General features: G+C 37.3%; 11 non-coding genes across 11 annotated transcripts; all 11 read left to right on the top strand.

Moving 5' to 3' along the window:
- The first annotated feature begins 7,284 nt into the window (after positions 1-7,284).
- On the top strand, positions 7,285-7,399 carry trnal-caa (transfer RNA leucine (anticodon CAA)). The gene is made up of 2 exons: positions 7,285-7,322; positions 7,354-7,399. It is a non-coding gene; the product is annotated as a tRNA-Leu (tRNA).
- A 722-nt stretch (positions 7,400-8,121) lies between these two features.
- trnal-caa (transfer RNA leucine (anticodon CAA)) lies at positions 8,122-8,236 on the top strand. Its single transcript has 2 exons — positions 8,122-8,159; positions 8,191-8,236. It is a non-coding gene; the product is annotated as a tRNA-Leu (tRNA).
- Positions 8,237-8,820: 584 nt separating this feature from the next.
- On the top strand, positions 8,821-8,893 carry trnak-cuu (transfer RNA lysine (anticodon CUU)). The gene has a single exon. It is a non-coding gene; the product is annotated as a tRNA-Lys (tRNA).
- A 1,997-nt stretch (positions 8,894-10,890) lies between these two features.
- trnal-caa (transfer RNA leucine (anticodon CAA)) lies at positions 10,891-11,005 on the top strand. The gene is made up of 2 exons: positions 10,891-10,928; positions 10,960-11,005. It is a non-coding gene; the product is annotated as a tRNA-Leu (tRNA).
- A 4,363-nt stretch (positions 11,006-15,368) lies between these two features.
- trnaq-cug (transfer RNA glutamine (anticodon CUG)) lies at positions 15,369-15,440 on the top strand. The gene has a single exon. It is a non-coding gene; the product is annotated as a tRNA-Gln (tRNA).
- A 1,198-nt stretch (positions 15,441-16,638) lies between these two features.
- On the top strand, positions 16,639-16,710 carry trnaq-cug (transfer RNA glutamine (anticodon CUG)). The gene has a single exon. It is a non-coding gene; the product is annotated as a tRNA-Gln (tRNA).
- Positions 16,711-17,334: 624 nt separating this feature from the next.
- trnaq-uug (transfer RNA glutamine (anticodon UUG)) lies at positions 17,335-17,406 on the top strand. Its single transcript has one exon. It is a non-coding gene; the product is annotated as a tRNA-Gln (tRNA).
- A 2,058-nt stretch (positions 17,407-19,464) lies between these two features.
- Positions 19,465-19,536, top strand: trnaq-uug (transfer RNA glutamine (anticodon UUG)). The gene has a single exon. It is a non-coding gene; the product is annotated as a tRNA-Gln (tRNA).
- A 624-nt stretch (positions 19,537-20,160) lies between these two features.
- Positions 20,161-20,232, top strand: trnaq-uug (transfer RNA glutamine (anticodon UUG)). Its single transcript has one exon. It is a non-coding gene; the product is annotated as a tRNA-Gln (tRNA).
- Positions 20,233-22,290: 2,058 nt separating this feature from the next.
- On the top strand, positions 22,291-22,362 carry trnaq-uug (transfer RNA glutamine (anticodon UUG)). Its single transcript has one exon. It is a non-coding gene; the product is annotated as a tRNA-Gln (tRNA).
- Positions 22,363-23,298: 936 nt separating this feature from the next.
- On the top strand, positions 23,299-23,370 carry trnaq-cug (transfer RNA glutamine (anticodon CUG)). The gene has a single exon. It is a non-coding gene; the product is annotated as a tRNA-Gln (tRNA).
- Positions 23,371-24,208: the final 838 nt, after the last annotated feature.

Raw genomic sequence — 24,208 nt, 5'->3', positions numbered from 1 at the left:
ATATTTCAACATTTAGCAGTTCAGCTTTTTAATTTCTAAGCTAGAGTGACCAGGGGTACAAAAGCACTAAATTGGTGTCTGGAGACACATAGTGGCTCTTAAAAAAAATCCACCATCTGAAATGTTCTTGTGCAGGACAGTGCAACCTAGTGCATATTTAATCCCTGATTAATCAGTGTGGTCAGTAGTGCACGTAAACAGATTAGTCTGACCCTTATTCATCCATAACAGGAAAATCAATGTCAATCCATTTATCTGAAGATCACCAACATGTGAAAAGGCATTTAGCTTGTCCTTTATTTCCCAATAAGATTTTAAAAAAATCTTAAAATCCAAGATCCTGTGTATTTTCTATTACCTGCAAAGACTCACTTATGGCTGCAGCCTTGCAGTTCATTTTCTGTTTTTTTTTTTTTTTTACATCATTACTGTCTGTTCTATCTTCAAAAGATAATATCTATAGGAAATGAAAAAAGAAAAAGTGTAAGCAGGCCATATTAACTTGTTTGTATTTCCACTGAAATTAAACCTCAAAGTCCACCAGAGCTAAATGTGTTGGGAAAAAAAAGGACGGCATGACTGTTCCATTTATGTCCAGCTATCATAGCACTCAGTGGTGAGGTCTTATTGTCAATGTGCCATGTTTAACAGAGTGTCCATAATGTCAGTTTGACCATTTATCAATATAAGGACAGTTGCTGCTAGATTGGAAGATAACAACTCTGGGACTCTTTAAAAGACCACTTGCACAGAAGGTAATCTTTCTTGCAACTTAGTCCTCAGTACATTTTGGGCATTGTGATGGTGTTTGTGATGGATTGTAATGGTGTCTTTGTGTTACTCCCCTTTATACTTTCTTACAAATACAATCTAAAAGCAGTAAATGAAACCTGATTCTAAATAAAGATGATTCTGTTATGCATTTTTTCTTGAGGGTGTTCAGACCATGGAGAGGAGAGGATGAACATGCAAAATGCTGCAAAGTTCGTTTATTCTTTCTCTTGCCTCTTTGTGTCTGTTACCAAAAATAGATGTTACATCTCTATTTTCAGATGCTTTTCATCCATTGAGACTGACCAAAATGCTTTTCACATAACAAAGGAAACCTTGAGTGGTATGACGCTACTCCACAGAGACTGTGACCACAAGATGAGGAGCAGTACACAGGAATATGATAAGAACTGAAGCAAGTAGCCAGGGTCAGAAGTCGTTTCACTTGGTAACTGAATATTCATCAATTTCACCCTTAACCGTGCAGTGATTAATTGAACCTCCAGTGTGATTAAAATATGAATGAGTTCCTTTCACAGTCTAAACTCTCTGGGAGCACCCATCCAAACTGAGCATGTTATGTTTAATGCATGAATCACTTAGTGGTCTAGATTGTTAAGACCTCAACAACATCCTCCATGAGCGGTCAGATTTATAAAGATTTATAATTATTATTTTCACAAATAAATTCTTGATTTTAAAGGTATTGTCAGAGCAGTTTATCAATACTTTTCTGTTTTCTCAAGGGTAATTTAAGGTCTCATTAGAGGAAAAAATACAAATAATGTCTGCCATTTATACAAACCATGTCAAGAGAACCATATCTCCAAGAACACTGCTGTGCCTGGGTGTTGTGTCTCGGCCCAGTTGTGCAGCCAGCCAACCTGTGGTTCTGGTCCACTTTGTGGCCTCATTCATCACACTGAGAGTCGAGGGGAAACTGATTAATTTCCAATGAATCCCATTCATTCCTCCCAATGTCATCATTGCAGACTTCCCTGCTTCATCGGGCTGGAAGCAGGCAGGCCACATTTGAATATATCATTATGGAACAATAATACCTTAAATATGCCACAGGAAATGATTTATACAGGTCACAGAAGACACTTAAACATTTCTGTGCCTGAGTGTAATTGCCGTTGGTTGTGATCAATGACCTGATGTACGAATGTAACTTTATATGATGAATTATCCACAGTAGGGACAGATGATAATCACACAGTACACCTCTTGTTCGTTTTGCACATGGTTGCTCAAGCAGGATGAGAGACTTACAATATGGAAATCTGTAGCAGATTTGTTTGGCGGATGTAAAAATGGGTACTGAATCAATTTCCTCTCCCTTTTCAAATTGATTAGTTGGTCGGAGGGACTAATACAGCCCTTAAGGAGCTACACTTGGGCACAGACATGAGAACCCAAGAAAAAGTCATCCATAAAACACATCATCCAGTGGCTAGCCTGCCCATCCCCTCACAACTTGCTCTTCAGCTGTAGCCTGTTGTTGAAATAAATTAACCTAAAATTTATTGAGTGCCTGTAATTTCCTAATGAGCAAAAAGGGAAAAAATTACAAATAAGAGGCTAATGAGCAAATCCAGTTAATTATTGTGTTTGTTGTTTCAAAATAGAATGTGCTTGGATATGGCTGCCTGTTCTAGCTCTCACGGTTCTGTTGAGGGGAAACGAACTGATTTACTCAAACATTAACAAATTTGAATATTTACACATCTGGTCATTCAGTAATTTTGCTGTAATTTTTGGATTTGTATTTTCATTGAAATACTTGTAATAAAATGCATTTATGTTTTGTTTATCTTCTCTATTACCATAAAAAGAAGATTGGAAAGTGAAGGAAAATTGTATGTGCAAGTGAATTAAGAAAGCTAGTGAGCTACTCCAGTAGCAGTGTAATTGTACAGGTACTGCTGCAGTCATGAATTGGGATTTGTGTCACTGATTTAGGCCAAGGAGTGTACTACAAAGTGAGATTTGAGTTAGCGATGTCACCCAGAGCTGAAAGGCAGAGTTTTTATTGTCACAAAGGTGGTTCTTTGATTTGGTCTAAGACTTAGAAGATTTCCTCAGTATTATGCGATAGTGTCATATCTAACTGCTCTTCATAAAAAATTTTTCAAAAAAGTTTAATATCTTTGTGGCAGCTTTCAGTTGTCATGATAATGGCAGATATGTATTATCTTGCTATTTATCTATTTTAAAACACAAAACAGTGTTTTCTGTTGTGATTTTATTCTGTTTTTTTTAAATATTTTTCATACCACATTCATATAAACTGTTCTTCTTATGAATATGTCAAGTGATAGGTTATATATTGTGCAGGAGAATCCCCAAATGATGGCTTTTTAGCCATTATAGCTTTGTATGCACAGATCCCAAAGAGGAAAGTCTGGGTCAACAATAAAGTTCATAACCACCACAATAATTCCTGCCATCTCTGAGTGGCATTCTTGGTTTAACTAAGCCAGCTAACAGAAAAAAGCCTAGCTGTGTTCAACTAACTTCATGGTACACCACCTAAGCCCTACACTTTAGCTTTCCTGCCACTCCCCTCATTTCATGTCACAACTTAGTTAAATAGTATCTACTCCATCTGCCCAATTTTTTGTCCTTGTACTTAGCGCTATGGTAAGCTCGAAACCTGTTTGTTCCTGATTAGTTTCTTGATCGTTTTGTGCACATACTGTAACATAGAGGACAAATCATGGAAATACACAGGGTCATGTGGTAAAAAAAAAAAAAAGGTGGTGTAGGTTCGGTCACGACACCGGAAGAGGTGTGTGCAAAGTATACCATATTAACTTGCTTATTGTTTAATATTGATGTAAAAGTCAGTCCCAGCTAAATGTGTAAAGATGCATGCACAATGTCACTGGGCAGTTTCATTTGCAGTTTAGACTGTTGCCACTCCCCATTTAACAGTTTTGAGACTCTGCATTCCAGTTTGCGCATTACTGTATTTGCATTGCATGGTGTCAAATTCGGTGTCAGGAACAGTGGAGTAGGAAGGTAAGACCCAGATGCAGAACTTCAAATTCAAAAGGTTTTTTAAAAAAATTGATAAAAAATAAAAAAATCACAGCAATGCTGGAGAACAACTGGAAACTTTGGAATTAGAAAATTCAAAGAGAAAAACTAAACTCTACAAAAAACTCAGGAGGAAACTTGGAAACAACAAGAGAACTAACACAGAGTAGACGATGGGAATGACTGTGAGGATCTGACAAAGAATGAGAGGAAAACAGGAGACTAAATGCTGTGGAAAGAATGATTACTGATCTGAGACACCTGAGGAGAATTAACATCGGAGATGGGGGTGGAACCGGAGACTAACAGGGAACTGAGGGAAACAAGAAATGACACTGAAAACTCACTGGAAACTAAACAGGCCAGAAACTAGAGAATCAAAATGCAAAACTAAACCAGAAAAACACAAAAACAGTCAAGGATCATGACATTTGGGACCTTGTACCTGCTTTTGCTCATTGTAGTGAGACATATGCCACCTACAAATGCACCAGTCACAGTTGTAATTCATGCTATTTTAATCAGGCAATCCTCATGACAATAATGTTAACTTTATTTCATGCTCATTAACTTAACTTACTTTAATTCAAAATGCGATGACTGAAAAGCAAAAAGCAAATGCTCAGATGAAAGCATATAGCAAATGAGTAAGGTCTTGCTCAAAGACACCTCCAAATGATGAAATGCAGCTAACTGATGGATCTTTTTTGTTGAGAAGGAAACCTGAATTATTTTAGTTATCAAAGATTGGTCTTACTGAGGTTCCGTGCTTGATTATCAAACACTTTTTATATTGAGTCATACCATCAGATTTAAAGCACGAATCCCTATTGATTTTATGTTGGCGGCAATCTGAGACATGTTTTGTTTATTGTTATTTGGCAAATCAGTGGAGCACAGCAGGAAGAGAGAGCAATTAGAAATGCAAATTCCCAATAAGTGTCTGGAAGGTATGTTGAAAGGTCCTTCAAAGGATATAATTACAGCCTGGCTTAATTACATATAGAAGGGAGATGAGAACAAAATACTGCTGAATTATTCAAGAAAAAAAACCTGAAAACATGGAAGAAGGAAAAATTTGTATCACTCTTGGCTTGTCTTCCATTAAGAGACAAGTATCACAAGAGATCAAATATAAAATCGCCTGCCTTAACCTTTGCCCCTCATCACTCAAAACTTTTACTATTCGTCGTTAATAGTATTTCCAACACATATCAATTTTTTTCTTCTTCACTTAATGAAATTGTAAATTGAGATTTTGAGGCCTACAAGCCACATTAGACATTTTAATTACTAGCCCCTCTAACTGAGATAAACTGAAATTATTGTATGATTAACTGCAGCCGAACTGGTCAGATACCACTGTCAACCTCTTCTAACTTTAAATACAAGTTTGACAGTCAAGTGGTTAACTATATTCTTTATTCTTTCATTACCCTCAAAATATTTGTTTTCATAATTCTTGTAATACAAATAATTGTATTATTTGCATTTTTAAAAATATTTCAAATAAAGTATTTCGAGTCAAATCATGTTTTATGGCAGCTCATTTGTCCAGCAGAGGTGCCGTATACAAAGAATGTCACAAAGGTGAGACGTGGAATACAAACGGGACAGGTCACCAGTCCGAAAAGTGTTTAAGTTAAAATAATTAAAAAGTTTTAGAATTATTCACAATTTGTGTAAATTCAAGGTCATAACTTTTTAAACCACCACATACTTACCACAGAGAAAGTTTATTTCTCATCACTCCTTTTTACCAAAAACTGGCCATTCTTTGATATCCTCTCTCCTTTCACAAAGTCATCAGTGTTGACAAATTTCCAAACCTTGAATCAAGGTCTACGAGTGCCCAAAGCACAGGACACTTTATTTTTTTCACAAAACAAAAGAAAGCTGGCTTTGATTCCTCCTTTTCACTTCAGGAGGTGTCCAGTGTGAACACAGAAGTGGGAAAGATTCATCTCTGTGACCCTCTAGGGGCATACTGTATTTGGGACTTTAAGAAATAAGTGTGACCTTTGGTGTAATGGTATGAAAACTAATAATGATTCTCTGCAGGGAGACTGAATTGTATATTAGGGCTGTATCTTTTTAGATTGTTATGGAGCATGATCAAGTCTCTGCTCTAGCACCTCTGGATAGAAATTAGCTGGAAAGAGGCAGTGAAATGTGAAGTGCATGGATATAATGAGTAAAGGTGGCCACTCACACAAATTGAAAAAATCACTGATACATTTAAATGCAAAAAGACAAAATTAGAATATTAGCCAATGTGTCAAACATATTTTTTCCCATTTAAATTTTTGCACAGACTTGCCTTGCAGTGCTAAATAATATTACATTGAAAAAGACTCACTCAACCATAAAAGTGCTGAACATTCTCTATTCTAACATGCATGGCAATGCAGACAGGAAACATTCTACATTGTGGCAGTGATGGAACACACTTAAAATTTTCTAGTCTGATGCAGAATTATATTTTACTGCCATTAATTTACAATGTTGTGGTAAAAAAAAAAACTATATAGCTGTACAATTTTACTGGTTTGTATCCGTTCGGTACCTGCAGGAAAAAGTAACATGAAAAAGCTCTCATCAATGTGTTATGGATGGGATTTTCTAAAGTTGCAGTTGTGAGTTTTCTATTTTCTATTACATTTTAGTACCAATATAAAAAGTCACACAACAATTTAGGATATGGAGGCGAAGGTATACCTGCTGCTTGGTCTATGGTTTTGCATCTAGCAAATTAACTCGGCGGAAGCTCTTGTGAAGGAGTAACTTTCATGACTCATCCAGTGACGTCACTCCCCGGCGAATCAGCGGCCTGCAGTCTGTAGATGTGACATTTTCGGCTTGACTCAGCTCAAACCCTAACCGAGCAGGAACTAAAAATGTACCCGCTACCAGGTGGTACTACCTAATGGAAAACACTAAAAGCTGAGTCGAATCAAGTGGAGTGGAGTAGGCACGGATAGAAAAGGGCCAACTGTGTTCCGATGCCATTCTAAATCTCTCAATGTAGATGCAGATTTCTTTTTCATCTTCTTTTTATTTTAAAAGACATGTTTCCTAACATGTGGGTAGCCAACTATGAGAGAGTGAAGACAGCACCAAATTTTTGGCAAAAATGAATTATTTGTAAGCATTTCTTTAACCACCTTCATGTACCCACGAAAGTACTGAAACCTTCTTGGGATGTTCCAGAGCAGTGGTCTATGAGAAACCAAACCTTGGCAACATTCGCTCGGGACTTCTTTCAGATATTTTTTCACCCAGCCCCTCCTCCACTCTCCAGACACCCGTTCTCCCGCACCCTTTCCCTCGTATTTCCAGCCGTGAGGGTGCATCTCAAGCAGAAAGCTTCCCTCTGCGGACAAGTTTGTCTGCTGCGTTTCGGTTCATGTTTGTTGTATTTTACACAGTCAGGGAAATCATGCTGTCCTGCATACTGTCCTGCATGGTGTCAGGATGGCCGAGCGGTCTAAGGCGCCAGACTCAATGCTTGATTCCTTCCTTCCTTAGCAGAGGGACTTCTGGTCTCCAAAAGGAGACGTGGGTTCAAATCCCACTCCTGACACTTACTGCATACTGAAATCTTATTTTTAGAAGACCATGACCATGACCCCTCAATGTGGGTGGGGTCATGATAGGAAGGATGTTCAAAGGTCCCGTGACTTCATTTCTATGTGACACAAACATGACACAACAATTTAGGACATCGAGGCGAAGGTATACCTGCTGCTTGGTGTATGGCTTTGTATCCAGCAATTCACCTCGATGACGATATATAAATGTATAAAAAAGAATATATAAAATCGCATGGGTTTTGCCGGGTTCTTGTGAAGGAGTGGCTTTCGTCACTCATCCAGTGACATCACTGCCTGGCCAATCAGTGGTCTGTAGAGGTCATTTTTTCGACTCAGCTAATCTCGAACCCCAGCCGAGTAGGTGCTAAAAATTTACCTGCTACTACAAGGTCCTACCTAATGGAAAACCCTAAAAGCTGAGTTGGATCAAGTCGCGTGGCATAGGTACTAGTTGAAAAAGGCCAATTGTGTTACGATAGCATTCTAAATCTCTGAACGTAGACTTATTTCAATTTTTTATTTTTTTTTTTCCCTCCACTCTCCAGACACCCGTTCTCCCGCACCCTTTCCCTCGTATTTCCAGCCGTGAGGGTGCATCTCAAGCAGAAAGCTTCCCTCTGCGGACAAGTTTGTCTGCTGCGTTTCGGTTCATGTTTGTTGTATTTTACACAGTCAGGGAAATCATGCTGTCCTGCATACTGTCCTGCATGGTGTCAGGATGGCCGAGCGGTCTAAGGCGCCAGACTCAATGCTTGATTCCTTCCTTCCTTAGCAGAGGGACTTCTGGTCTCCAAAAGGAGACGTGGGTTCAAATCCCACTCCTGACACTTACTGCATACTGAAGTCTTATTTTTAGAAGACCATGACCATGACCCCTCAATGTGGGTGGGGTCATGATAGGAAGGATGTTCAAAGGTCCCGTGACTTCATTTCTATGTGACACAAACATGACACAACAATTTAGGACATCGAGGCGAAGGTATACCTGCTGCTTGGTGTATGGCTTTGTATCCAGCAATTCACCTCGATGACGATATATGAATGTATAAAAAAGAATATATAAAATCGCATGGGTTTTGCCAGGTTCTTGTGAAGGAGTGGCTTTCGTCACTCATCCAGTGACATCACTGCCTGGCCAATCAGTGGTCTGTAGAGGTCATTTTTTCGACTCAGCTAATCTCGAACCCCAGCCGAGTAGGTGCTAAAAATTTACCTGCTACTACAAGGTCCTACCTAATGGAAAACCCTAAATGCTGAGTTGGATCAAGTCGCGTGGCATAGGTACTAGTGGAAAAGGGCCAATTGTGTTACGATGCCATTCTAAATCTCTGAACGTAGACTTATTTCAATTTTTTTTTTTTTTTTTTTTCTTTTTTATTTTCTGGAAGGCATGTTTTTAGAAGTGTGAATAGCCTGGCCAGTTCAGTCGGTAGAGCATGAGACTCTTAATCTCAGGGTCGTGGGTTCGAGCCCCACGTTGGGCGTCAAAGCTTTAATAAACAGATGTTTCATCCAGCACTTTAAGGGACAGTTCAGCTTTGTTACCACAAAGCTCTTTGAAAAGATACAGACCTCCTGAAATGCACAACATCAGTCAAGTATGATCCAACTTGCGCAAGAGCTTCATGCTTCCCTTTCCATGGGCTCATGTCATTTCCGTATTCCCTGATTATGTATGACCACTCACTTTAAAAGAAAAGAAGGAAAATCAATCTTAATAACAACCCATGTCCTCTGGCCCTCTAAGCAGTCAAAGTGCTAAACCCTCTCTCTTCTAACAGGTAAAATTCTACATCGTGGCAGTGATGGAACACACTTAAACCTTTCTAGCCTAATGCAGAATTATATTTTACTGCCATCAATGTACGATGTTCCTGCCACAACAAAACTAGATAGTTGTACAATTTTACTGGTTACGACCCCTTCAGTTGACCATGACCATGACCCCTCCATGTGGGTGGGGTCATGATAGGAAGGATGTTAAAAGGTCCCGTGACTTCATTTCTATGTGACACAAACATGACACAACAATTTAGGACATCGAGGCGAAGGTATACCTGCTGCTTGGTGTATGGCTTTGTATCCAGCAATTCACCTCGATGACGACATATAACATGTGGGTAGCCAACTCTGAGAGAGTGAAGACAGCACCAAATCTTTGGCAAAAATGAATTATTTGTAAGCATTTCTTTAACCACCTTCATGTACCCACGAAAGTACTGAAACCTTCTTGGGATGTTCCAGAGCAGTGGTCTATGAGAAACCAAACCTTGGCAACATTCGCTCGGGACTTCTTTCAGATATTTTTTCACCCAGCCCCTCCTCCACTCTCCAGACACCCGTTCTCCCGCACCCTTTCCCTCGTATTTCCAGCCGTGAGGGTGCATCTCAAGCAGAAAGCTTCCCTCTGCGGACAAGTTTCTCTGCTGCTCAGGGTCGTGGGTTCGAGCCCCACGTTGGGCGTCAAAGCTTTAATAAACAGATGTTTCATCCAGCACTTTAAGGCACAGTTCAGCTTTGTTACCACAAAGCTCTTTGAAAAGATACAGACCTCCTGAAATGCACAACATCAGTCAAGTATGATCCAACTTGCGCAAGAGCTTCATGCTTCCCTTTCCATGGGCTCATGTCATTTCCGTATTCCCTGATTGCTCAAGTATGACCACTCACTTTAAAAGAAAAGAAGGAAAATCTCAATAACAACCCATGTCCTCTGGCCCTCTAAGCAGTCAAAGTGCTAAACCCTCTCTCTTCTAACAGGTAAAATTCTACATCGTGGCAGTGATGGAACACACTTGAACTTTTCTAGCCTAATGCAGAATTATATTTTACTGCCATCAATGTACGATGTTCCTGCCACAACAAAACTAGATAGTTGTACAATTTTACTGGTTACGACCCCTTCAGTTGACCATGACCATGACCCCTCAATGTGGGTGGGGTCATGATAGGAAGGATGTTAAAAGGTCCCGTGACTTAATTTCTATGTGACACAAACATGACACAACAATTTAGGACATCGAGGCGAAGGTATACCTGCTGCTTGGTGTATGGCTTTGTATCCAGCAATTCACCTCGATGACGACATATAACATGTGGGTAGCCAACTCTGAGAGAGTGAAGACAGCACCAAATCTTTGGCAAAAATGAATTATTTGTAAGCATTTCTTTAACCACCTTCATGTACCCACGAAAGTACTGAAACGTTCTTGGGATGTTCCAGAGCAGTGGTCTATGAGAAACCAAACCTTGGCAACATTCGCTCGGGACTTCTTTCAGATATTTTTTCACCCAGCCCCTCCTCCACTCTCCAGACACCCGTTCTCCCGCACCCTTTCCCTCGTATTTCCAGCCGTGAGGGTGCATCTCAAGCAGAAAGCTTCCCTCTCCAGACAAGTTTGTCTGCTGCGTTTCGGTTCATGTTTGTTGTATTTTACACAGTCAGGGAAATCATGCTGTCCTGCATACTGTCCTGCATGGTGTCAGGATGGCCGAGCGGTCTAAGGCGCCAGACTCAAAGCTTGATTCCTTCCTTCCTTAGCAGAGGGACTTTTGGTCTCCAAAAGGAGACGTGGGTTCAAATCCCACTCCTGACACTTACTGCATACTGAAATCTTATTTTTAGAAGACCATGACCATGACCCCTCAATGTGGGTGGGGTCATGATAGGAAGGATGTTCAAAGGTCCCGTGACTTCATTTCTATGTGACACAAACATGACACAACAATTTAGGACATCGAGGCGAAGGTATACCTGCTGCTTGGTGTATGGCTTTGTATCCAGCAATTCACCTCGATGACGATATATAAATGTATAAAAAAGAATATATAAAATCGCATGGGTTTTGCCGGGTTCTTGTGAAGGAGTGGCTTTCGTCACTCATCCAGTGACATCACTGCCTGGCCAATCAGTGGTCTGTAGAGGTCATTTTTTCGACTCAGCTAATCTCGAACCCCAGCCGAGTAGGTGCTAAAAATTTACCTGCTACTACAAGGTCCTACCTAATGGAAAACCCTAAAAGCTGAGTTGGATCAAGTCGCGTGGCATAGGTACTAGTTGAAAAGGGCCAATTGTGTTACGATGCCATTCTAAATCTCTGAACGTAGACTTATTTCAATTTTTTTTTTTTTCGGAAGGCATGTTTTTAAAAGTGTGAATAGCCTGGCTAGCGGTAGCGGGAGACCAAGCGTCTGTATAATTCTCCTCCAATCACGTTGCCCCATTTCCATTTTTGGTCCATCTTTGGTGATAGCCAATCATGATGGCACTTCTCCATAATTCAGCCCAACAGCCAATCACGTTGCCTCGTTTCCATTTTTGCTGATAGCCAATCACGATGGCACTTCTCCATAATTCAGTCCAACAGCCAATCACGTTGCTCCATTTCCATTTTTGCTGATAGCCAATCACGATGGCACTTCTCCATAATTCAGCCCAACAGCCAATCGCGTTGCTCCATTTCCATTTTTGCTGATAGCCAATCACGATGGCACTTCTCCATAATTCTGCCCGCAGGACTTCAGGTAACTTTAACTACAGAAGGTAAATATATCGTTTTTTCTACGTGGCGATTTTTTTGTCAAACATGCTAATGCTATTGTACTGCTCTATATTGTACTGCTAATCAGTACGACATATTAACTTCTGTTGTCACAAAAGTCTTAAATATGCATTGCTGCTACTAGTATTAGTTGATAACAAGCTAGGGTATGAATGAAATCTATGTAGTATTCACTTCTGTTGTAATATGTGTAATATGTAGGCTACTGCTATTAGTTAATAATTAGCTGTGTGTTTGTGTGATTGTATGCAAGTAAGAACTTATGTGTGTGCATGAATATATATATTTTAATAAGTTAAAAATAGTGCACATTGGTCATATTTCTGTGATGTACAAATATTAGCTGTTTGGTATAGATATTCTTTCTCTGTTAATGGCAGATGGCTTCCAAACAAAAAAAAAAAAACACAGGGCCATGGGAGAGGAGGAGTGGATATCCCGCCTGCGAAAATTTGCTGCCTCGGGTGTTTGGCCCTCTGAGGCAGGAAACAGACCAGCACCTCGGCAGAAAAAGTGGCATGATCTGTATCTGAAAGGTAAACCTGCACAGAGTGATATGTGTATCATATTAAATGTAAAGCTGTGACATATTTAAAGGGAACACCTTCTTATTTGCTGTCAAACGTTAATACAGATTGAGAAATGCCCAATGCAGATGAGGGGACAAATGTCACTGTTTGGAGGTGCACAGAGCTGTAACTGCGGTTTGCATGCAAAGAAGGTATCAGAAGGCTCTCATACAATTATGACGTGCAGGTGGCAGAGCAGCCAGGGCCCTCACCTGCAGATTCACCACCACCAAAGGACGTCTCCTTAGCTGCTGATGAACCGAGAAGACCCATTGTGACTTTGTAAGTAATGAGGATTTACTTATGCTGATATTTATATTAATATTATTAATATACTCAACTGTATAAAATGTACAAAGCCCCAGTTAAGGTTATGTTTTTCTTTTTGTCAGTTTACAAAGCCACGGTTTGGTGGCTGTCATGGTGTCATGCTGAAGCCAAACTTAAGTTTGGCTGATAAGCATTCATCTAAGGTAATGTAAAGAGAATGATACATAGGTTGACTTTGATTTTAAAAAATGTACATTGTTATTGTTTTCATGTAGCAGTAACTATAGTGGCACTTTCATGCATTTCATTCATTTCATGTTGAAATGATCTGGTTTTATTGACTGCTATACCCATAATGATAGATAGATTAATTCACTATCATCTATGGTTATCCTATATTGTGAACTGTGCCTTTATTCCCTCAGATGTCTGATTTATCCAACCGCATCACAAGCCCCACCAAAAGAAAAGTATCACCACCTGGCTGCAGTCCCAAGAAGTTTCTGCAGACCGTTTCTCCTCTGTCTCTTCCTCCATCTCCATCTCCTGTACTTTTAAACCCCAGTCCATTCATTGTGCCAGTTGTGTTTGTCATCCCAAATGGAAACAAACAGATTGTGCCATCTGATTCCCTGCCCTCACCTCCACTAACTTACGCCTTACGCTTACGCCTGCACGGTGGAAAAAAACAAATGCTGTCAGTGTCACCTGCCGTGCATAAAAGAAAATGGTAGTATTATGGGAATATATACTGTCCCATTTATTTTTTTCTATTTTTAATTGTTTAATTTATTCCTGTTTTTATTGCTTCAGGTTTAATTTCACACATGTTTCTGAGTGTTTGTGTGTGTGAAATTAGTAATAAATTTGTTACATTTCAGTGAGTGTCTTCAGTTTTTTCTGTAAACATGCAAACTCATTCAGAGAAGAAGATTATATTGTTGCAGCACTTAATTCAGAAATTTAAAAATGACCACAAAATTACATTTGATAACACTTGCTAAACGTTTGTGTCATCTTCCAATGGTGGAATCGAACCGGTGACCTTTGGATTAAGAGCCTCCTATACTATTCCACAGCAAAGTGTCATGTTCGCGTAGATTTCTCAAATGAATACACCAGAATGTGTGCTTTTACTTGAAATGGACAGCAGAAACACAAATAACTACAAGTTCATTCCATTTTTTCCCCTCATATTCTCAAAAACTCCTCTTTGCCTTCATTTTTCCCCTTCCCCCTTCTTCCCCCTTTTCCCGCTTCTTCCCCCCCTCATACAGACTATTGTTCCCCAGCTTTTGGCCGAATGGTCAGCACTTTGGACTCTGAATCCAGCGATCCGAGTTCAAATCTCGGTGGAACCTGATCTTTGCTTTCAACAACCAATTCTTCCCTTTGTCATGTTTGATGAGAACGCTGAATCTGTCATATATCAATACCTCACTTACGGTTACTCATTTAATGCTAGTTTTCATACACAGCTGCTGCACAAACAGACTCAAAAACACTTTTATCCCCCTGGCCGTAAGACTGTACAACTCTTCTCTGGGTGGCCAGGGATAGTCATGATTTAACCCATATTCACATGCATATCAGAACTGTTTGTACATGAGCACATCACACAATTTCATATTCATTTTTTCATACTTATACCCTATTACACTTTTACAGTAATGCGCTGCATTATCATGTTATTATGTTGTTACTAGGGCTGTCAAACGATTATTTTTTAATGGCGATTAATCACACTTTTTCCATAGTTAACTCACGATTATTCTCTATTTTGAAAATTTAGTTAGAATCAAATAAACACAAAGAAAAAATGTCTTTTATCTTTATATCTATAAATTATATAGCCTGTATATACCCTGTAAACCTTTCTTTCTTTGCCTCTGTCACAACTTCGCGATTAATCGCGATTAATCACACTTTTTCCATAGTTAACTCACGATTATTCTCTATTTTGTAAATTTAGTTAGAATCAAATAAACACAAAGAAAAATTGGCTTTTCTCTTTATATCTATACATTATATACCCTGTATATATACCCTGTAAACCTTTCTTTCTTTGCCTCTGTCACAACTTCATTTAAGAGTGCTTCAAACTCATATTATCTAAATGCTTTGAAGTAAGTCTTAAGATTAAGAAATAAGACTGAAATAACTCATTTGTGCTTTTCTCTGTTAGATAATGGTTCAAACGAATTAATCAACAATGGTTAATATTTTGTATTAATGGTCATATTCTCCGTTATAATATAAAAAAGGCCCATTTTTTATGTAAATGAGTTCATTTTGGGTTACTGAACCAGTCCAGATTTTTATTTTGAAGTATTTACCTGAACATTTCCAAGCTTACGGTGAAGACTTTCTGTTTGATTATAGAATATTCACATTTGAACTGGAAGAAGGGTTTAAAAGTGAAAGCACTTTTATATTTAGATCATTCTTTTCCAGGAGTTCAGATGTAACTGGGCAAATCGACTTCATTTGTTCAGACCTTTGGCAAAGTGCATAGAGAGGAAGAAATTTCTTTTTTGAAGTTATGATACTGTATGTAGGGTTCCATGGTGTAATGGTCAGCACTTTGGACTCTGAATCCAGCGATCCGAGTTCAAATCTCGGTGGAACCTGATCTTTGCTTTCAACAACCAATTCTTCCCTTTGTCATGTTTGATGAGAACGCTGAATCTGTCATATATCAATACCTCACTTACGGTTACTCATTTAATGCTAGTTTTCATACACAGCTGCTGCACAAACAGACTCAACAACACTTTTATCCCCCTGGCCGTAAGACTGTACAACTCTTCTCTGGGTGGCCAGGGATAGTCATGATTTAACCCATATTCACATGCATATCAGAACTGTTTGTACATGAGCACATCACACAATTTCATATTCATTTTTTCATACTTATACCCTATTACACTTTTACAGTAATGCGCTGCATTATCATGTTATTATGTTGTTACTAGGGCTGTCAAACGATTATTTTTTAATGGCGATTAATCACACTTTTTCCATAGTTAACTCACGATTATTCTCTATTTTGAAAATTTAGTTAGAATCAAATAAACACAAAGAAAAAATGTCTTTTATCTTTATATCTATAAATTATATAGCTTGTATATACCCTGTAAACCTTTCTTTCTTTGCCTCTGTCACAACTTCGCGATTAATCGCGATTAATCACACTTTTTCCATAGTTAACTCACGATTATTCTCTATTTTGTAAATTTAGTTAGAATCAAATAAACACAAAGAAAAATTGGCTTTTCTCTTTATATCTATACATTATATACCCTGTATATATACCCTGTAAACCTTTCTTTCTTTGCCTCTGTCACAACTTCATTTAAGAGTGCTTCAAACTCATATTATCTAAATGCTTTGAAGTAAGTCTTAAGATTAAGAAATAAGACTGAAATAACTCATTTGTGCTTTTCTCTGTTAGATAATGGTTCAAACGAATTAATCAACAATGGTTAATATTTTGTATTAATGGTCATATTCTCCGTTATAATATAAAAAAGGCCCATTTTTTATGTAAATGAGTTCATTTTGGGTTACTGAACCAGTCCAGATTTTTATTTTGAAGTATTTACCTGAACATTTCCAAGCTTACGGTGAAGACTTTCTGTTTGATTTTAGAATATTCACATTTGAACTGGAAGAAGGGTTTAAAAGGGAAAGCACTTTTATATTTAGATTCTTCTTTTCCAGGAGTTCAGATGTAACTGGGCAAATCGACTTCATTTGGTCAGACCTTTGGCAAAGTGCATAGAGAGGAAGAATTTTTTTTTTTTGAAGTTATGATACTGTATGTAGGGTTCCATGGTGTAATGGTCAGCACTTTGGACTCTGAATCCAGCGATCCGAGTTCAAATCTCGGTGGAACCTGATCTTCGCTTTCAACAACCAATTCTTCCCTTTGTCATGTTTGATGATAACACTGAATCTGTCATATATCAATACCTCACTTACGGTTACTCATTTAATGCTAGTTTTCATACACAGCTGCTGCACAAACAGACTCAACAACACTTTTATCCCCCTGGCCGTAAGACTGTACAACTCTTCTCTGGGTGGCCAGGGATAGTCATGATTTAACCCATATTCACATGCATATCAGAACTGTTTGCACATGAGCACATCACACAATTTCATATTCATTTTTTCATACTTATACCCTATTACACTTTTACAGTAATGTGCTGCATTATCATGTTATTATGTTGTTACTAGGGCTGTCAAACGATTATTTTTTAATGGCGATTAATCACACTTTTTCCATAATTAACTCACGATTATTCTATTCTTGATTTTAGAATATTCGCATTTGAACTGGAAGAAGGGTTTAAGAGTGAAAGCACTTTGATATTTAGTTTCTTCTTTTCCAGGAGTTCAGATGTAACTGGGCAAATCGACTTCATTTGTTCATCTGTCAAACTTTGTTCAGACCTTTGGCAAAGTGCATATAGAGGAAGAATTTTTTTTTTTTTAGAGTTATGATACTGTATGTAGGGTTCCATGGTGTAATGGTCAGCACTTTGGACTTTGAATCCAGCGATCCGAGTTCAAATCTCGGTGGAACCTGATCTTCACTTTCAACAACCAATTCTTCCCTTTGTCATGTTTGATGAGAACGCTGAATCTGTCATATATGAATACCTCACTTACAGTTACTCATTTGATGCAAGTTCTCATACACAGCTGCTGCACAAACAGACTCCAACAACACCTTTATCCCCCTGGCCGTAAGACTGTACAACTCTTCTCTGGGTGGCCAGGGATAATCATGATTAAACCCATATTCACATGCATATCAGAACTGTTTGCACATGAGCACATCACACAATTTCATATTCATTTTTTCATACTTATATCCTATTACACTTTTACAGTAATGCGCTGCATTATCATGTTATATATATTTTGAAAATTTAGTTAGAATCAAATAAACACAAAGAAAAAATGTCTTTTATCTTTATATCTATAAATTATATAGCCTGTATATACCCTGTAAACCTTTCTTTCTTTGCCTCTGTCACAACTTCGCGATTAATCGCGATTAATCACACTTTTTCCATAGTTAACTCACGATTATTCTCTATTTTGTAAATTTAGTTAGAATCAAATAAACACAAAGAAAAAATGTCTTTTATCTTTATATTTATAAATTATATAGCCTGTATATACCCTGTAAACCTTTCTTTCTTTGCCTCTGTCACAACTTCGCGATTAATCGCGATTAATCACACTTTTTCCATAGTTAACTCACGATTATTCTCTATTTTGTAAATTTAGTTAGAATCAAATAAACACAAAGAAAAATTGGCTTTTCTCTTTATATCTATACATTATATACCCTGTATATATACCCTGTAAACCTTTCTTTTTTTACCTCTGTCACAACTTCATTTAAGAGTGCTTCAAACTCATATTATCTAAATGCTTTGAAGTAAGTCTTAAGATTAAGAAATAAGACTGAAATAACTCATTTGTGCTTTTCTCTGTTAGATAATGGTTCAAACGAATTAATCAACAATGGTTAATATTTTGTATTAATGGTCATATTCTCCGTTATAATATAAAAAAGGCCCATTTTTTATGTAAATGAGTTCATTTTGGGTTACTGAACCAGTCCAGATTTTTATTTTGAAGTATTTACCTGAACATTTCCAAGCTTACGGTGAAGACTTTCTGTTTGATTATAGAATATTCACATTTTAACTGGAAGAAGGGTTTAAAAGTGAAAGCACTTTTATATTTAGATTCTTCTTTTCCAGGAGTTCAGATGTAACTGGGCAAATCGACTTAATTTGTTCAGACCTTTGGCAAAGTGCATAGAGAGGAAGAAATTTTTTTTTTGAAGTTATGATACTATATGTAGGGTTCCATGGTGTAATGGTCAGCACTTTGGACTCTGAATCCAGCGATCCGAGTTGAAATCTCAGTGGAACCTGATCTTTGCTTTCAACAACCAATTCTTCCCTTTGTCATGTTTGATGAGAACGCTGAATCTGTCATATATGAATACCTCACTTACAGTTACTCATTTAATGCTTGTTTTGATACACAACATCCACTACACTAAATTTTGATGAGACAGAGGAGCATCATCAGCAGCAGGCTGCTGTCTCTGAGCTGCTCCACAAACAGACTCAACAACACTTTTGTCCCCCTGGTCATAAGACTGGACAACTCTTCATTGGGTGGCCAGGGATAATCATGATTAAACCCATATTCACATGCACATCAGAACTGTTTGCACATGAGCACATCACACAATTTCATATTCATTTTTTCATACTTATATCCTATTACACTTTTACCGTAATGCGCTGCATTATAGTGTTATTAAGTTGTTACCAGGGCTGTCAAACGATTATTTTTTAATGGCGATTAATCACACTTTTTCCATAATTAACTCACGATTATTCTATTCTTGATTTTAGAATATTCGCATTTGAACTGGAAGAAGGGTTTAAGAGTGAAAGCACTTTGATATTTAGTTTCTTCTTTTCCAGGAGTTCAGATGTAACTGGGCAAATCGACTTCATTTGTTCATCTGTCAAACTTTGTTCAGACCTTTGGCAAAGTGCATATAGAGGAAGAATTTTTTTTTTTTTAGAGTTATGATACTGTATGTAGGGTTCCATGGTGTAATGGTCAGCACTTTGGACTTTGAATCCAGCGATCCGAGTTCAAATCTCGGTGGAACCTGATCTTCGCTTTCAACAACCAATTCTTCCCTTTGTCATGTTTGATGATAACACTGAATCTGTCATATATCAATACCTCACTTACGGTTACTCATTTAATGCTAGTTTTCATACACAGCTGCTGCACAAACAGACTCAACAACACTTTTATCCCCCTGGCCGTAAGACTGTACAACTCTTCTCTGGGTGGCCAGGGATAGTCATGATTTAACCCATATTCACATGCATATCAGAACTGTTTGCACATGAGCACATCACACAATTTCATATTCATTTTTTCATACTTATACCCTATTACACTTTTACAGTAATGTGCTGCATTATCATGTTATTATGTTGTTACTAGGGCTGTCAAACGATTATTTTTTAATGGCGATTAATCACACTTTTTCCATAATTAACTCACGATTATTCTATTCTTGATTTTAGAATATTCGCATTTGAACTGGAAGAAGGGTTTAAGAGTGAAAGCACTTTGATATTTAGTTTCTTCTTTTCCAGGAGTTCAGATGTAACTGGGCAAATCGACTTCATTTGTTCATCTGTCAAACTTTGTTCAGACCTTTGGCAAAGTGCATATAGAGGAAGAATTTTTTTTTTTTTAGAGTTATGATACTGTATGTAGGGTTCCATGGTGTAATGGTCAGCACTTTGGACTTTGAATCCAGCGATCCGAGTTCAAATCTCGGTGGAACCTGATCTTCACTTTCAACAACCAATTCTTCCCTTTGTCATGTTTGATGAGAACGCTGAATCTGTCATATATGAATACCTCACTTACAGTTACTCATTTGATGCAAGTTCTCATACACAGCTGCTGCACAAACAGACTCCAACAACACCTTTATCCCCCTGGCCGTAAGACTGTACAACTCTTCTCTGGGTGGCCAGGGATAATCATGATTAAACCCATATTCACATGCATATCAGAACTGTTTGCACATGAGCACATCACACAATTTCATATTCATTTTTTCATACTTATATCCTATTACACTTTTACAGTAATGCGCTGCATTATCATGTTATATATATTTTGAAAATTTAGTTAGAATCAAATAAACACAAAGAAAAAATGTCTTTTATCTTTATATCTATAAATTATATAGCCTGTATATACCCTGTAAACCTTTCTTTCTTTGCCTCTGTCACAACTTCGCGATTAATCGCGATTAATCACACTTTTTCCATAGTTAACTCACGATTATTCTCTATTTTGTAAATTTAGTTAGAATCAAATAAACACAAAGAAAAAATGTCTTTTATCTTTATATTTATAAATTATATAGCCTGTATATACCCTGTAAACCTTTCTTTCTTTGCCTCTGTCACAACTTCGCGATTAATCGCGATTAATCACACTTTTTCCATAGTTAACTCACGATTATTCTCTATTTTGTAAATTTAGTTAGAATCAAATAAACACAAAGAAAAATTGGCTTTTCTCTTTATATCTATACATTATATACCCTGTATATATACCCTGTAAACCTTTCTTTTTTTACCTCTGTCACAACTTCATTTAAGAGTGCTTCAAACTCATATTATCTAAATGCTTTGAAGTAAGTCTTAAGATTAAGAAATAAGACTGAAATAACTCATTTGTGCTTTTCTCTGTTAGATAATGGTTCAAACGAATTAATCAACAATGGTTAATATTTTGTATTAATGGTCATATTCTCCGTTATAATATAAAAAAGGCCCATTTTTTATGTAAATGAGTTCATTTTGGGTTACTGAACCAGTCCAGATTTTTATTTTGAAGTATTTACCTGAACATTTCCAAGCTTACGGTGAAGACTTTCTGTTTGATTATAGAATATTCACATTTTAACTGGAAGAAGGGTTTAAAAGTGAAAGCACTTTTATATTTAGATTCTTCTTTTCCAGGAGTTCAGATGTAACTGGGCAAATCGACTTAATTTGTTCAGACCTTTGGCAAAGTGCATAGAGAGGAAGAAATTTTTTTTTTGAAGTTATGATACTATATGTAGGGTTCCATGGTGTAATGGTCAGCACTTTGGACTCTGAATCCAGCGATCCGAGTTGAAATCTCAGTGGAACCTGATCTTTGCTTTCAACAACCAATTCTTCCCTTTGTCATGTTTGATGAGAACGCTGAATCTGTCATATATGAATACCTCACTTACAGTTACTCATTTAATGCTTGTTTTGATACACAACATCCACTACACTAAATTTTGATGAGACAGAGGAGCATCATCAGCAGCAGGCTGCTGTCTCTGAGCTGCTCCACAAACAGACTCAACAACACTTTTGTCCCCCTGGTCATAAGACTGGACAACTCTTCATTGGGTGGCCAGGGATAATCATGATTAAACCCATATTCACATGCACATCAGAACTGTTTGCACATGAGCACATCACACAATTTCATATTCATTTTTTCATACTTATATCCTATTACACTTTTACCGTAATGCGCTGCATTATAGTGTTATTAAGTTGTTACCAGGGCTGTCAAACGATTATTTTTTAATGGCGATTAATCACACTTTTTCCATAATTAACTCACGATTATTCTATTCTTGATTTTAGAATATTCGCATTTGAACTGGAAGAAGGGTTTAAGAGTGAAAGCACTTTGATATTTAGTTTCTTCTTTTCCAGGAGTTCAGATGTAACTGGGCAAATCGACTTCATTTGTTCATCTGTCAAACTTTGTTCAGACCTTTGGCAAAGTGCATATAGAGGAAGAATTTTTTTTTTTTTAGAGTTATGATACTGTATGTAGGGTTCCATGGTGTAATGGTCAGCACTTTGGACTTTGAATCCAGCGATCCGAGTTCAAATCTCGGTGGAACCTGATCTTCACTTTCAACAACCAATTCTTCCCTTTGTCATGTTTGATGAGAACGCTGAATCTGTCATATATGAATACCTCACTTACAGTTACTCATTTGATGCAAGTTCTCATACACAGCTGCTGCACAAACAGACTCCAACAACACCTTTATCCCCCTGGCCGTAAGACTGTACAACTCTTCTCTGGGTGGCCAGGGATAATCATGATTAAACCCATATTCACATGCATATCAGAACTGTTTGCACATGAGCACATCACACAATTTCATATTCATTTTTTCATACTTATATCCTATTACACTTTTACAGTAATGCGCTGCATTATCATGTTATATATATTTTGAAAATTTAGTTAGAATCAAATAAACACAAAGAAAAAATGTCTTTTATCTTTATATCTATAAATTATATAGCCTGTATATACCCTGTAAACCTTTCTTTCTTTGCCTCTGTCACAACTTCATTTAAGAGTGCTTCAAACTCATATTATCTAAATGCTTTGAAGTAAGTCTTAAGATTAAGAAATAAGACTGAAACAACTCATTTGTGCTTTTCTCTGTTAGATAATGGTTCAAACGAATTAATCAACAATGGTTAATATTTTGTATTAATGGTCATATTCTCCGTTATAATATAAAAAAGGCCCATTTTTTATGTAAATGAGTTCATTTTGGGTTACTGAACCAGTCCAGATTTTTATTTTGAAGTATTTACCTGAACATTTCCAAGCTTACGGTGAAGACTTTCTGTTTGATTTTAGAATATTCACATTTGAACTGGAAGAAGGGTTTAAAAGGGAAAGCACTTTTATATTTAGATTCTTCTTTTCCAGGAGTTCAGATGTAACTGGGCAAATCGACTTCATTTGGTCAGACCTTTGGCAAAGTGCATAGAGAGGAAGAATTTTTTTTTTTTGAAGTTATGATACTGTATGTAGGGTTCCATGGTGTAATGGTCAGCACTTTGGACTCTGAATCCAGCGATCCGAGTTCAAATCTCGGTGGAACCTGATCTTCGCTTTCAACAACCAATTCTTCCCTTTGTCATGTTTGATGATAACACTGAATCTGTCATATATCAATACCTCACTTACGGTTACTCATTTAATGCTAGTTTTCATACACAGCTGCTGCACAAACAGACTCAACAACACTTTTATCCCCCTGGCCGTAAGACTGTACAACTCTTCTCTGGGTGGCCAGGGATAGTCATGATTTAACCCATATTCACATGCATATCAGAACTGTTTGCACATGAGCACATCACACAATTTCATATTCATTTTTTCATACTTATACCCTATTACACTTTTACAGTAATGCGCTGCATTATCATGTTATTATGTTGTTACTAGGGCTGTCAAACGATTATTTTTTAATGGCGATTAATCACACTTTTTCCATAGTTAACTCACGATTATTCTCTATTTTGAAAATTTAGTTAGAATCAAATAAACACAAAGAAAAATGTCTTTTATCTTTATATCTATAAATTATATAGCCTGTATATACCCTGTAAACCTTTCTTTCTTTGCCTCTGTCACAACTTCGCGATTAATCGCGATTAATCACACTTTTTCCATAGTTAACTCACGATTATTCTCTATTTTGTAAATTTAGTTAGAATCAAATAAACACAAAGAAAAAATGTCTTTTATCTTTATATTTATAAATTATATAGCCTGCATATACCCTGTAAACCTTTCTTTCTTTGCCTCTGTCACAACTTCGCGATTAATCGCGATTAATCACACTTTTTCCATAGTTAACTCACGATTATTCTCTATTTTGTAAATTTAGTTAGAATCAAATAAACACAAAGAAAAATTGGCTTTTCTCTTTATATCT

The sequence above is a fragment of the Leuresthes tenuis genome, unplaced genomic scaffold (genome assembly GCF_036924035.1).
Source record: "Leuresthes tenuis unplaced genomic scaffold, fLeuTen1.0.hap1 SCAF_5, whole genome shotgun sequence".
Taxonomy (NCBI): domain Eukaryota; kingdom Metazoa; phylum Chordata; class Actinopteri; order Atheriniformes; family Atherinopsidae; genus Leuresthes; species Leuresthes tenuis.
The sequence above is the reverse complement of the archived record's forward strand: the minus strand, read 5'-3'. Positions and strand labels throughout refer to the sequence as shown.